This window comes from Vulpes vulpes, unplaced genomic scaffold (genome assembly GCF_048418805.1).
Source record: "Vulpes vulpes isolate BD-2025 unplaced genomic scaffold, VulVul3 Bu000000738, whole genome shotgun sequence".
NCBI classification, from domain to species: Eukaryota; Metazoa; Chordata; class Mammalia; order Carnivora; family Canidae; genus Vulpes; species Vulpes vulpes.
Genome location: NW_027325680.1, coordinates 164,438 through 178,876, shown reverse-complemented (window position 1 = coordinate 178,876; position 14,439 = coordinate 164,438). Strand labels below are relative to the sequence as shown.

At 39.6% G+C, this 14,439-nt stretch overlaps 1 long non-coding RNA gene across 1 annotated transcript in view; it reads left to right on the top strand.

The window, feature by feature from the left end:
- The first annotated feature begins 6,463 nt into the window (after positions 1 to 6,463).
- The window catches only part of LOC140596576 (uncharacterized), a 72,585-nt gene continuing 64,609 nt past the window's right edge, over positions 6,464 to 14,439 (top strand). The window contains exon 1 of the long non-coding RNA XR_011998497.1: positions 6,464 to 6,576. This is a non-coding gene — a long non-coding RNA (uncharacterized lncRNA). The remainder of the gene's footprint in view (positions 6,577 to 14,439) is intronic.

Genomic DNA, 14,439 nt, shown 5'->3' with positions numbered 1-14,439 from the left:
ATTGGTGGGTAGTTATATTCTATAAAGTGACCACACATGCCAAAATAGCAAATACAGAACCACTTTTCCTAAGGATAATGCAGGGATATATTCCTGAGAACTGATCACAACATCTTTATCAACTGATCAATATATAACTTTGTTTTATGTTTCTGTTTAAAAATACTTTCTTTAATATTAATATATATTGTTGATTGATTAACTTTGAATTAATGGCAAATAGCACTATCACTCTTGTCTGAATGGAGCTTACCACATGTATTTTCTTTGTAAGACACATTGTACACTTTTGCACATAGGAACACTAGACAGCACTTAAGCATGATATGGGAGACCGAAAGAAGCTTAAATATGTAAAAACAAAACAAAGAATAAAAACCAAAGTATGACACCAAATAGACTAAGGGATATGGCAGGAAGAAGGATTATTAGGTTGAGACTATTTCACTTACACGTGAGAAATGTTGACCGTACCTTGATTCTAAGGTTTTGTAAAAATGCAAAAGTCTAAGACTCTAAGAAGTGTTGTGAGAACAGAGCAAATAAGATATTTCTGTAGTTGGAGTAGTGAGTTCTAGTTTGGAGTTCAAGAAGAACTTTTCAAAGTTCTTTTCAAGAATAATTTTGAATAAATAATAAATGTATACATATATATTTGTATGCAAATGTATTTATAATTGTAAGAAATCATGAAACGTCAGGAATATAAAAAATGAGCTATCTCTCTTACTCAAGTCCTCCTACTATTCAGAACTCCTTATTGGATGACACATAGTGTTACAAAGAGGGAAGGAATCTAGAAGGACATGGCATTTGAACAGGGCTTTAATAGGTCTTCTGGATTTGGAGAGATGAAGGTGCATTAACAGTGCATTTATAGAGACAGTATGAGAAAATCTCGATTGAGGGGATCCCTGGGTGGCTCAGCAGTTTAGCACCTGCCTTTGGCCCAGGGTGTGATCCTGGAGTCCCGGGATCGAGTCCCACCTTGGGCTCCCTGCATGGAGCCTGCTTCTCCCTCTGCCTGTGTCTCTGCCTCTCTCTCTGTGTCTCTCATGAATAAATAAATAAAATATTAAAAAAAGAAAATTGCCAATTATACATTTAGTGAGAAGTTCTAAGTTACATGATCATATTACAATTCTCTTTTGAATCATGAGTTAAAAATGTCAAGGAGTAGAAGTTATATCAGTGGATCTCAGAAGTGTATTCTTAATTTCCCTTCACTGTTAAAATTGTTCCTTAATATCCCATGAAAATCTTTACCTATTAATTTCATCCTAGTGACTTATTTTAGTAAGAAAAGGATTATATAAGACTACAAGAAAGCCAAATCAAACAGTAAAAAGAAATTAATAAAATACAACCTTGTTTGAATTTAACTGTTATTTCTGATAGTTTCAAAAACCTTTGGGGTTTTAAACAAACTCAACTGAAATAGTTCTACAGTCCCATGAAGTAGGTGCAGGCATTATAATCTCTATATTACAGCTGGGAACCTTGAGGCACAAAGCCATTTAAGCGATATGTCCGAGGTCACTGAGCAAGTAAGTCACTGGTGAGGCCAAAAATAGACTCCCAATTCTTCAGCTAGTTCTTTGTTCAGAAGACCATATTGGTTTTTTTTATTACCCCAAGGATAAAATTTAGCTTTATATCAGAGGATATTTCTTCTTACATGCCAACCAAAAAATCAACATTTAAAAAAATCATTAAATGGGGATCCCTGGGTGGCACAGTGGTTTGGTGCCTGCCTTTGGCCCAGGGTGCGATCCTGGAGACCTGGGATCGAATCCCACATCAGGCTCCCGGTGCATGGAGCCTGCTTCTCCCTCTGCCTGTGTCTCTGCCTCTCTCTCTCTCTCTCTCTGTGACTATCATAAATAAATAAAAATTTAAAAAAATTAAAAAAAATAAAATAAAAAAATAAAAAAATCATTAAATGGATATTAAATCAAATCATATTTCATGCTTGAGATTTTCAAGCTACTCTCAGAAAAGTGTTTTCTTGTTGTTTAAGAGGAAAATACCCATACATAGTTTTTTGCTGTCATCATCTCAATTCATAAAACTTTTCTCCCTCCCCTAAATATTTAATGACTCTATTTAACTATGAGTATGTTCTGGTTTCTGCACAATGAAATGCAAGCCATAGTAACTGGCTTTGCCTCCAGACAGCTGAGTCAGCAAGAAATCAGAGAGCCTATAGAAACCTTTTTATTTCCTATCAGTTTTTCAGAGTTTTAAGCCATTGAAATATATTGAAAAAATCTGGGAGGGAACTAAACCATGCAAATTAACCTTACATCTGCTTTATACAACTCTTGAACCTCCAGATTTGTAATTCCTTATCTGTGGCTGCTCAAACAATTTTCTGGTTCATAATGCTTTCAGTGCCATGGTAGGAAAGGAAAGTGGATTATAGTCTGAAGCACATGTTTGTCTAAAAGTGCTTCTATTTTTCCAGTCATGAAAAGAATATTTTCCCCCTCTTGTGGGAATCCTCGAGAGCTAGAAATTCTATGTTTTAAGTTTCATATCTACGCATATGGATTTTGTGGAAATGATTTTATAAAGTTCAAAGTTGTTAAATATTTTAAAAGAAATGTATGCTCATACACTCTAAAAAAGGACTATAGATATATTTATCTCTCTTTATACAGTATGCGCCTATCACATATAAACTCATATAGACATACATTTACACAAATGTAACATAGGCCATTTTAGAATTACAAGCAATTATAATAATAGATAGCATTTACTAAGAAATCACCTTTTACCAGACACTCTGTGAAAGTTTTTGTATATAATATTTTATTTGTCCTCATTACATTATAGAGTGACTATTATTATTACTTTGACTTACTTAACAAGGAAACTGAGACACTAAGAGCATATGTCAATTGTCCAAAGTTACACAGCTTTTACGTGGGACAACAGTGTTGGAAACACAGGTGGTTTATTTTTCCTACACTGCGTGTGAATAGAAATTATTTGTGGACATGTGAGTAAAATAAAAATGTGTAAAGTCTAGAGCTTTAGTCAAAATTGACTAGATTCATAAACTAAGATCTAGAAAAGAGAAATGTCTTCCATAGGTTGTACAGTCAGTCACCCAGGTCCCAAATCTGGAAAATGGCTCCGATAGCATTGCATTATTGCTCTCACAGTTGTCATAATGAAATGATGTCATAAATTGCAAAACAGGTAGGAACTATCTTTTATATAGATAGCCATTTTTTTTTACATTTTTTCAGCTGAGATAATTTTTAAAATTAGGTAGATGAAATATTTTCCACTTGTTTAGTTTTCTGTTAATGTTTATAAGACAATTGCAAAGGATATATATATATATATAGGGATTTCCACTTTCCTATGGCTAGTGTTCAACAACTTTTCTCCACAGCCATTTATTATTCAAACTCTTTCTCCATAAATGTCACAGAAATAGCTTAAGACACTCGGATATCTGAAATGCTACCATCAGTGCAACATCTTAGTATTTATCTTAGGGTAATCTTTTTTGGTAGGTTTTACACTCTTTACTCTTCCCTTTCTCCTCTGAGTTTGTCTCCATGTTATTCTGGTCACACCTGCAACTTTTAAATGTGCTTCCTCTCACTTCTGTGTGAACAGTTCTTTAACAAATATTGATGTTCTTAATTTTTATTCTATAGCCTACTATTCTTAGTATAAACCACCCCATGGTGGAGGGTGATCATATTTCCCATAATAAACATATTTGGATAATTCTGTATGTGAATGACATGCACACACATACACAACAGAGGACAGTGAACTTCAAATTCCACTTGTTTACTGTACTTTCTCAACCATCCACAAAGAAGGGTACAAAACACATACCAATGATGGTCAGAGGTAGCCCCACAGGGATAGAACACCTATACAGAGGTCGAAAGCTCCAGAATGATTCAGTTATGTGACTGTATCTGGAATAATTTCTTGAAGTTCTATTTTTTAGTAACTATCTTCATGTGGTACTATGTTGATAAAATTTCCTGCTAAAGGTTAATTAAAACAAAACAAAACAAAACAAAACAAAATGAGAAACCAGTTTCAAAAGCTTCTCTGATCTCCCTTGGTTTCTGGACTTACCTCACTTTCCCATTTAAGGCTGACTTGCTACAATTTAAAAGTTTACTCTCAAACTCAACAGTAACATTTCCTCTCTCACCTTCCCAACTGTGTAGCACAGATTAGTCTTACCTTGAGCTAATGAAAGATGGAGTTAAGCAGAGAAAATTATGGTCTGTCTTTCCCAAACTTCCCTTCCCTCCTTTTGTGTACTGAGGCTTGAGTTAGGAAAGGGAACTCCAATATTTTCTTACTCCCTAGCGTGGGATTGCAGTCTTTTCTTTGCTTGATATAATTATTATATTCCTTGTCTATGAGCTCCAAAAAACCATGACAAAGTATTTGTGTGCAGCTCCCCTAGGCATTTTTACATTTGTGGGTTTGGCCCCATCTCTCAGCTGACCCTTAGCTGATGAATTCCTTTAATGTTTAATGTCCCTTTTGTCCCTTCACTCCTCAAATCTGTAGGTGTCATGGCAAGGCTATATCCCCCAATTGTATTTGCCCTTCAAGGTCCCGAGGGACCCTGCAGAATGCTTCCCCTGTATCCTTGGAGAAGGTGTTTCTGCTCCTTCTCGTGTCTGCAGCTTACCCATACGCACACATACACACATTCTCTCCCCCCTCTCTTTCTTTTCTCTTTCCCATTCTCCTTCCTTCTGTTCATTTAGCACAGGAGGATTTCAGCAATCCTTGTTCCAAGCACATGTATAAACAAAGAATGAAAACTGTTTCCTCTTCTTGAAGCCTTTACCAAACTTTCAAAATAAAATTCATAGAGCCCCCTTCCATGTCCCCAAAGTGGGGAGGCTTTCCATGAACAGCAATCTCTGCAACATGTCAACCATAGTATTATTTTCCAATGTTCATTCTATAGTAATTGGTAGGGATGAATGAGCAGGGTTAACGTGTGTCCTTTCTCTAACTGGCACCTCTCAACAATTCCAATTTCTGGTGGTTCTCTGAATTTAGAATGTTAAGTATTTAAAACAAGGTGCCGTCAGCTTACACCATAAGTCCAGAATACAAGAAACCACCCACATTTTGTTACACTGGATCAAAGATGATTCACCAGAGAGAAAGCAGTGGTTGCAAAGGCCCTTAAGTGCCATTGTCTTCTGGCATCTTAACAAACTCTGACTTCATCTTTGACATTTAACTGCTGAAAGTTTTTAAGCCCTGTGTCTTCTGCCCCACAACTGGCTAAGCTGATAAGAAAGGCTGGGTGCTCCCTCCTTTGGCACGAGTAGGAAGTTCCAACCATGCAAGTCCCAGGAACATTCAAGGGAACATTCACTCAAGCAGATCCCTTAATTTCAGGAAAAGCCTAACTGGTCTCTTTTATCTGTTATCTCCAGGCTCTGCTTTTGGACCTGCTCGTGAGATAACCGTTTTTTTTTTTTTTTTTTTTTTTTTTTTTTTTTTTTTAAGAAGGCTTCATTATGTGAGTAATAAACCTTTCTGTATCCTCTCTCTCTGTTTTGTGGGGTTTTTTTTGTTTGTTTGTAAAAAATCACTTTTTGTTTAGGTATCCATGACATGTAACGTCATGTTGCTTTCAGGTGCACACATAATGATTCAATATTTGTATATATCATGAAATGATCATGATGCAGACTCCTGACCGCACTCCTGCCAAGGAAGAGAACCTGCCCCTGAAGCAAGCCCGGGAATCATCCTTATGATGATCCTTTGAGAACGTACCTTGCAGAAACGTAGTAGGCCTGGAGGGAGCTGACTAGTTCCCGATGAAGACGGCCGCCTTGGAGCACTCCCATCCCCAGCTGAGGAAGCTCGACGGGGCGTCAGTTGTCCAACGTGTCGTGGAGGCCAAGCATCTGGGCAGGCAGCCCCAACTGGTCGAGGGTCTGACTAGGGGCCCAGTCACCCCACAGTGCAGCACATCCCTGGACAATGGAGGGAGCCGGTCCTGTCACGGCAGGGAGGTGCCCCTGGAGATCTGGCTGGAAGCCCTGGAGGAGGCTCCCCACATCCAGGACCCGCCCCGTCATCCTGTGCCATGGAGCCGGCCGGCAGGTGCATGTGCTCTGCCTGCCCAGGCCTCCCCACGCAAGCAGCGCGGCCTCCCTGAGGAGAACGCACACGCCGCGAGGACCCGCCAGATCTGGCGTCTTCGGCCCACGGCCCAGACCCGGGCGCTCTCCCCCGGACCGCCAGGAGCGTCTCGTGTGTGGACGAGACCCAGGACAGGCGGCGGCTCACGTCTAGGACACCGCCGAGGAGGGGCGCTGCGTGCGGCCAGCGTGCGTGAGGCGCGTGTGTGACGTGCGCCTGTCGTCCCTGTACGCCGTGCGCGCTGACGTCACGCAGCGCGCCCTCCACGCCGTCACACACGTGGCGCTGCCCCTGTCGGGTGTGGGCCGGGTCCGTGCCAGCCGCTGTGCAGCGCTCAAGCTCGACGTCCTGCCCTGGATCCTGATTCCAGGACGTCAGAGGCCACAAAGGCCTTCACAGCAGGTACTGATTGGGCCCATGGGGGAGGGGACGGCGCACCACACCCTTCTCCTTCGTTTTCTTTTTTCCTTTTCATTTCTTCAGAGGGAAACTGAAACACCTTTTCTTTTCTTTTCTTCTCTTTTCTTTTCTTCTCTTCTCTTTTCTTTTCTTTTCTTTTTTCCACCTTTTCTTTTTTAAATGCACCAAGAGGTTTATCTGTGTGAACAGCTCATATGCATTTCTCATACGGGAAGAGGATGAAGCAGGTACACATGTTCTTTGAACAGAGATTAGAAGGTAGAAACTCCTGTGTGGGGTCACCATAAGCACCCCCAGCTACAGTAGTACCATGGGAATAATAAGTTGGATGTGGTGAAGACTGTGAGGAAAATAAAAAAATAAAAAACCACTTGAATTGAATGTGGCATAATCGGGCTTAATATCCTACCCAAAGTTGAGGTGGCACCAGTGTGGGGGTACATCCCACTCCCACGGGGTGAGTGAAACTGGCTCTGCACGGAGGCTGGCGAGGGACCACTACCACAGTCTCTGGCGGCGGCCGGTTCCTTCTTCTAATGCCTTTTTTGGTAACTTGGTTCTGCTGCCTACTGGCAGGCTTTCACGTGAGCTGCTGAAGGACGGTTTGTGCTTTGAACTGTGTCGCATCGTGCTACATTGGCCGAGCACTGCAGCATCTCCCTGACAGATTCAGCTGACGAACACGGGCAGGTTCTGTTAATTGACATTTAAGGACAGGAGTATGCAATTAGGGGCCTCCTTAACACGGCTGTAGTTCACGTGTGTTGTCTGGGAACTATCCTGGTGTCTCAGGCACGATCCTCTGTCTTAATTCTAACATAAGCCGTAACTGCCTCTAACTCAAAGGAATGACTTTCATCCTGTGACCATGGATTGTGCGTCTCAACCTGGCACTGGTTGCCATTATAGGATGCACTTAAAGGAAAGACTGTAAATGAATGTGGACCCATCAGTGGTTGCTGATGGGGAGCAAGAGTAGTCACTGTGTAGCATACTGAAGACCACACTCCTAAAACAAATAACACACTGTAACTTTTAAAAGTGCCTTTGTCTGTGTTGCAAAAAAAATCCATATAGTCTGGAATATAGGGAATAATACCCATAGTGCCCTCATGACACAGCTAAGGGGCTATTCAAAACCAATCTCAGTCGAGGGTTCTTAAACCCAATAAAGTTAATATTGCCATGGAAAAGCCTCTAACTCTATGACACTGATTTGTTACTCTCTGGATGAAGAAACTTAATGTGAGCAGGTATAGATTCTGGATTCCCTCAAAGTATATCCAGAAACTACAAAACAAAACATAAACCCAAAAACCAAACCAGAGGTCCACAGTTTACTAAATTGGAGATCCAGACTTCACTGGAAATTCAAAATTTACTGAAAGAATTTCTACAACAAACAGATAAAAGAGTGCTAATTAAATTTTATGTCTTTACAACACAGGTACTGAATTAATTTTAACATCTGCTCACATACATCAATTGAAACATTTCATACCCTTTATCTGTACTGAAGCTCAAATTTCAGTTATCCTTGGGGATCCTACTAAATTTCAGTAAGGTATCCCTTTAAGGGAAGTTACAAAATATAAATTGGGGGGGGGGGGTAGTATGCTTCACTGTAACTGTCAGAGCTATTACTTTGCTTAATTCCCCATTGTCAGAATACCCATTCACCTAAAATATCCCGGAGTGGCGTGGGCTCCAAGCCAAACAGTAATAAATTAAAATTAAGCTAAGTATTTGGCATTCACAATTAGATTTTTAAACTGGGCTCCGCATCAACCTTTCTACTCAATTTCTGACATTTTCTGGTTTGAGAAACAGAGGTTTCTGGTTCATTTGGTTGAGCAATGGCTTCAACAGTGTGCTTCTTTTTAATCCACACTGCCCATTCAGTGCCACTGACAAACTCAGAGTGGCAAGAGAGGAAGCCCCAAAACAGGCCATGAATGGAAGGTCTCACATGGATGAGGTGAAAAAGGATCAGGTCCGTAGTGCCTTTGGTTATTCTCCATCACGTCATTTCAACCATGGAGGATCTTACTCCTTTAGTTATAGCTACTGGTAGTCCAGATTTTGATGCGGCATCGATTTGGTGAGAATATTTGAGGTGGCAAGTAGGATGTGCTGTAGAGTGGAGGAAGAAGGAAGATGAGGATTCCCAGGAATACCATGGAAGTAAAGGATACTCAGTTTGAATTTATCTGTACAGAGAGTAATTCCTGAATCAGGACACTTAGGCTACTTTAAACTTTCTCTACCTAAAGGCAGAGTGTAGCTTTTCGCAAAGGTTGTGTTTGTGTTCAATTCTCCTCTCTGAGTAGCTTTTAGAGAAGGTTGTGTTTTTGTTCAGATGTCTGTGATCAACCTCTCTTTATTCAAAACCACTTGAGACTCAGTTTGATGAATTTAAAGTAAGGAAGATTTATTTAAAAAAAAGAAAATACAGTGCTAAAAAACTAGGTACAAAAGAAATCACTACCAGGTGTAAGATTGAGGTGAGTTGTCGACTTGAAATAAAACAGCACATTTTCATGCAACTGTTTATTGGTTATTTCAAGATTCTAAATTTAAGATAGTAAATGATCCTTCTTGGGTCACTGTTTTTTATTAAATAGGTAATACAGCAAATAAAGATCATTTTTAACAGCATGCTTTTAATTTTACAAATAATGATTCTCAAATAGATAATCTTATTAATTTTATTTTTCTATTCTTAATAGAACATATGGACATGATTTGCTTTTCAGTTACTCAGGAAGTGTTTATTGAGTCTCTACTATATTTCTATACCAGAAAAAAAAATAAAAAAGGTAACACGAGGCAGAAAAATACTGAGGAAAATAATAAAACACAAGCGATGGACTATGATCTATATTAAAATACTTTTAAACTATTTCTGTTTCCCCAGAGATGTTAGATATACACAAATAGTAGCTTGTGAACCTTTCTCAGAGCCATCATATTTAAATAAAATGAGTGACTTTTTATCTGTCATAAGTCTGACAGAGACACATACTATTGATTTCTTCTCTCTGTATCTCTAATGCCAACCTTGTCTGCTAAATGATGGGATCTGTAAAGATTTGATAAACTGGTGTTTAGTTAATGTGAGCCAATAAGGAAATAACTCTTATAAAATGGAAACACATAGAAACATTTCTATGTATTAAAAAAAGTAATTAAAAACAGTATATGTAGCTCTTTATTTTTTTATATTAATTTTTATTGGTGTTCAATTTACCGACATACAGAAAAACACCCAGTGCTCATCCCATCAAGTGTCCGCCTCAGTGCCCGTCACCCATTCCCCTCCACCCACCGCCCTCCTCCCCATCAACCAACCCTAATTCGTTTCCCAGAGTTGGGAGTCTATTTTCTGTCTCCCTTCCTGATATGTCCCAACATTTCTTTTCCCTTATTTTATATTCCCTTTCACTATTTTTTATATTCCCCAAATGAATGAGAACATACAATGTTTGTCCTTCTCCGATTGACTTATTTCACTCAGCATAATACCCTCCAGTTCCATCCACGTTGAAGCAAATGGTGGGTATTTGTCGTTTCTAATGGCTGAGGAATATTCCATTGTATTCATAAACCACATCTTCTTTATCCATCATCTTTCGATGGACAAAGAGGCTCCTTCCACAGTTTGGCTATTGTGGACATTGCTGCTAGAAACATTGGGGTGCAGGTGTCCCGGCGTTTCATTGCATCTGAATCTTTGGGGTAAATCAGTGCAATTGCTGGGTCGTAGGGCAGGTCTATTTTTAACTCTTTGAGGAACCTCCACACAGTTTTCCAGAGTGGCTGCACCAGTTCACATTCCTGCCAACAGTGTAAGAGGGTTCCCTTTTCTCCGCATCCTCTCCAACATTTGTGGTTTCCTGCCTTGTTAATTTTCCCCATTCTCACTGGTGTGAGGTGGTATCTCATTGTGGTTTTGATTTGTATTTCCCTGATGGCCAGTGATGCAGAGCATTTTCTCATGTGCATGTTGGCCATGTCCATGTCTTCCTCTGTGAGATTTCTCTTCATGTCTTTTGCCCATTTCATGATTGGGTTGTTTGTTTCTTTGGTGTTGAGTTTAATAAGTTCTTTATAGATTTTGGAAACTAGCCCTTTATCTGATACGTCATTTGCAAATATATTCTCCCATTCTGTAGGTTGTCTTTTAGTTTTGTTGACTGTATCTTTTGCTGTGCAAAAGCTTCTTATCTTGAAGAAGTCCCAATAGTTCATTTTTGCTTTTGTTTCTTTTGCCTTTGTGGATGTATCTTGCAAGAAGTTACTGTGGCCAAGTTCAAAAAGTGTGCTGCCTGTGTTCTCTTCTATGATTTTGATGGACTCTTGTCTCACATTTAGATCTCTCATCCATTTTGAGTTTATCTTTGTGTATGGTGAAAGAGAGTGGTCTAGTTTCATTCTTCTGCATGCGGATGTCCAATTTTCCCAACACCGTTTATTGAAGAGACTGTCTTTCTTCCAATGGATATTCTTTCCTCCTTTATCGAATATTAGTTGACCATACATTTCAGGGTCCATTTCTGGGTTCTCTATTCTGTTCCATTGATCTATGTGTCTGTTTTTGTGCCAGTCCCACACTGTCTTGATGACCACAGCTTTGTAGTACAACCTGAAATCTGGCATTGTGATGCCCCCAGCTATGGTTTTCTTTTTTAAAATACCCCTGGCTATTAGGGGTCTTTTCTGATTCCACACAAATCTTAAAATAATTTGTTCTAACTCTCTGAAGAAAGTCCATGGTATTTTGATAGGGATTGCATTAAACGTGTAAATTGCCCTGGGTAACATTGACATTTTCACAATATTCTGCCAATCCATGAGCATGGAATATTTTTCCATCTCTTTGTGTCTTCCTCAATTACTTTCAGAAGTGTTCTATAGTTTTTAGGGTATAGATCCTTTACCTCTTTGGTTAGGTTTATTCCTAGGTATCTTATGCTGTTGGATGCAATTGTAAATGGGATTGACTCCTTAATTTCTCTTTCTTCAGTCTCATTGTTAGTGTATAGAAATGCCATTGATATCTGGGCATTGATTTTGTATTCTGCCACGCTACCAAATTGCTGTATGAGTTCTAGCAATCTTGGGGTGGAGACTTTTGGTTTTTTTATGTAGAGTATCATGTCATCGGCGAAGAGGGAGAGTTTGACTTCTTCTTTGCCAATTTGAATGCCTTTAATGTTTTTTGTTGTCTGATTGCTGAGGCGAGGACTTCCAGGATTATGTTGAATAGCAGTGGTGAGAGTGGGCATCCCTGTTTTGTTCCTGATCTTAGGGGAAAGGCTCCCAGTGCTTCCCCATTGAGAATGATATTTGCTGTGGGCTTTTCGTAGATGGCTTTTAAGATGTCGAGGAATGTTCCCTCTATCCCAACACTCTGAAGGGCGTTGATCAGGAATGGATGCTGTATTTTGTCAAATGCTTTCTCTGCATCTAATGAGAGGATCATATGGTTCTTGGTTTTTCTCTTGCTGATATGATGAATCACATTGATGGTTTTACGAGTGTTGAACCAGCCTTGTGTCCCGGGGATAAATCCTACTTGGTCATGGTGAATAATTTTCTTAATGTGTTGTTGGATCCTATTGGCTAGTATCTTGTTGAGAATTTTTGCATCCATGTTCATCAGGGATATTGGTCTGTAATTCTTCTTTTTGGTGGGGTCTTTGTCTGGTTTTGGAATTAAGGTGATGCTGGCCTCATAGAATGAATTTGGAAGTACTCCATCTCTTTCTATCTTTCCAAACAGCTTTAGTAGAATAGGTATGATTTCTTCTTTAAACATTTGATAGAATTCCCCTGGGAATCCATCTGGCCCTGGACTCTTGTGTCTTGGGAGGTTTTTGATGACTGCTTCAATTTCCTCCCTGGTTATTGGCCTGTTCAGGTTTTCTTTTCTTCCTGTTCCAGTTTTGGTAGTTTGTGGCTTTCCAGGAATGCGTTCATTTCTTCTAGATTGCCTAATTTATTGGCGTTTATAAACAACTGTTTATAATATGTTTTCAAAATCGTTTGTATTTCCTTGGTGTTGGTAGTGATCTCTCTGTTCTCATTCATGATTTTATTAATTTGAGTCTTCTCTCTCTTCCTTTTAATAAGGCTGGCTAATGGTTTATCTATCTTATTAATTCTTTCAAAGAACCAACTCCTAGTTCTGTTGATCTGTTCCACAGTTCTTCTGGTCTCCATTTTGTTGAGTTCTGCTCGAATTGTAATTAACTCTCTTCTTCTGCTGGGTGTAGGATCTATTTGCTGCTTTTTCTCTAGCTCCTTCATGTGTAAGGTGAGCTTTTGTATTTGAGTCCTGTCCAGCTTTTGAATGGATGCTTGTATTGCGATGTCTTTCCCCCTCAGGCCTGCTTTTGCTGCATCCCAAAGATTTTGAATGGTTGTATCTTCATTCTCATTAGTTTCCATGAATCTTTTTAATTCTTCCTTAATTTCCTGGCTGACCTTTTCATCTTTTAGCAGGATGGTCCTTAACCTCCACGTGTTTGAGGTCCTTCCAAACTTCTTGTTGTGATTTAGTTCTAATTTCAAGGCATTATGGTCTGAGAATATGCAGGGGACAATCCCAATGTTTTGGTATCAGTTCAGACCCGATTTGTGACCCAGTGTGTGGTCTATTCTGGAGAAAGTTCCATGTGCACTTGAGAAGAATGTGTATTCAGTTGAGTTTGGATGTAAAGTTCTGTAGATATCTGAAATCCATCTGGTCCAGTGTATCATTTAAAGCTCCCGTTTTTTTGGAGATGTTGTGCTTAGAAGACCTATGGAGGGTAGAAAGAGCTAGATTGAAGTCACCAAGTATAAGTGTATTATTATCTAAGTATTTCTTCACTTTGGTTATTAATTGGTTTAAATATTTGGCAGCTCCCACATTTGGGGCATATATATTGAGGATTGTTAAGTCCTCTTGTTGGATAGATCCTTTAAGTATGATAGATTGTCACTCTTCATCTCTCACTGTAGTCTTCGGGGTAAATTTTAGTTTATCTGATATGAGGATGGCTACCCCTGCTTTCTTTTCAGGACCATTTGAATGGTAAAAAGTTCTCCAACCTTTTATTTTCAGGTTGCAGGTGTCCTTCTGTCTAAAATGAGTCTCTTGTAGACAGCAAATAGATGGGTCCTGCTTTTTTATCCAGTCTGAAACCTTGCACCTTTTGATGGGGTCATTAAGCTGTTCACGTTCAGAGTTACTATTGACAGATATGAGTTTAGTGTCATCATGATATCTATTCAGCCCTTGTTTTTGTGAATTGTTCCACTGAATTTCTTCTTAAAGGGGTATTTTCAGAGTCCCCCTTAATATCTCTTGCAGAACTGGTTTGGAGGTCACATATTCTTTCAGTTCCTCCCTGTCTTGGAATCTCTTTATCTCTCCTTCCATTTTGAATGAAAGCCTTGCTGGATAAAGTATTCTTGGTTGCATGTTCTTCTCATTTAGGACCCTGAATATATCCTGCCAGCTCTTTCTGGCCTGCCAGGTCTCTGTGGAGAGGTCTGCTTTTACCCTAATACTCCTCCCCATAAAGGCCAGGGATTTCTTGTCTCTTGCTGCTTTTAGGATCTTCTCTTTATCTTTGGAATTTGCAAGCTTCACTTTAAATGTCGAGGTGTTGAACGGTTTTTGTTGATTTTAGGGGGAGATCTCTCTATTTCCTTGATCTGAATGCCTGTTTCCCTTCCCAGATTCGGAAAGTTTTCAGCTAGGGTTTGTTCAAAACATATCCTGGCCCTCTGTCCCTTTCTGCGCCCTCAGGAACCCCAATTAAACGTAGGTTTTTCTTCCTCAGGCTGTCGTTT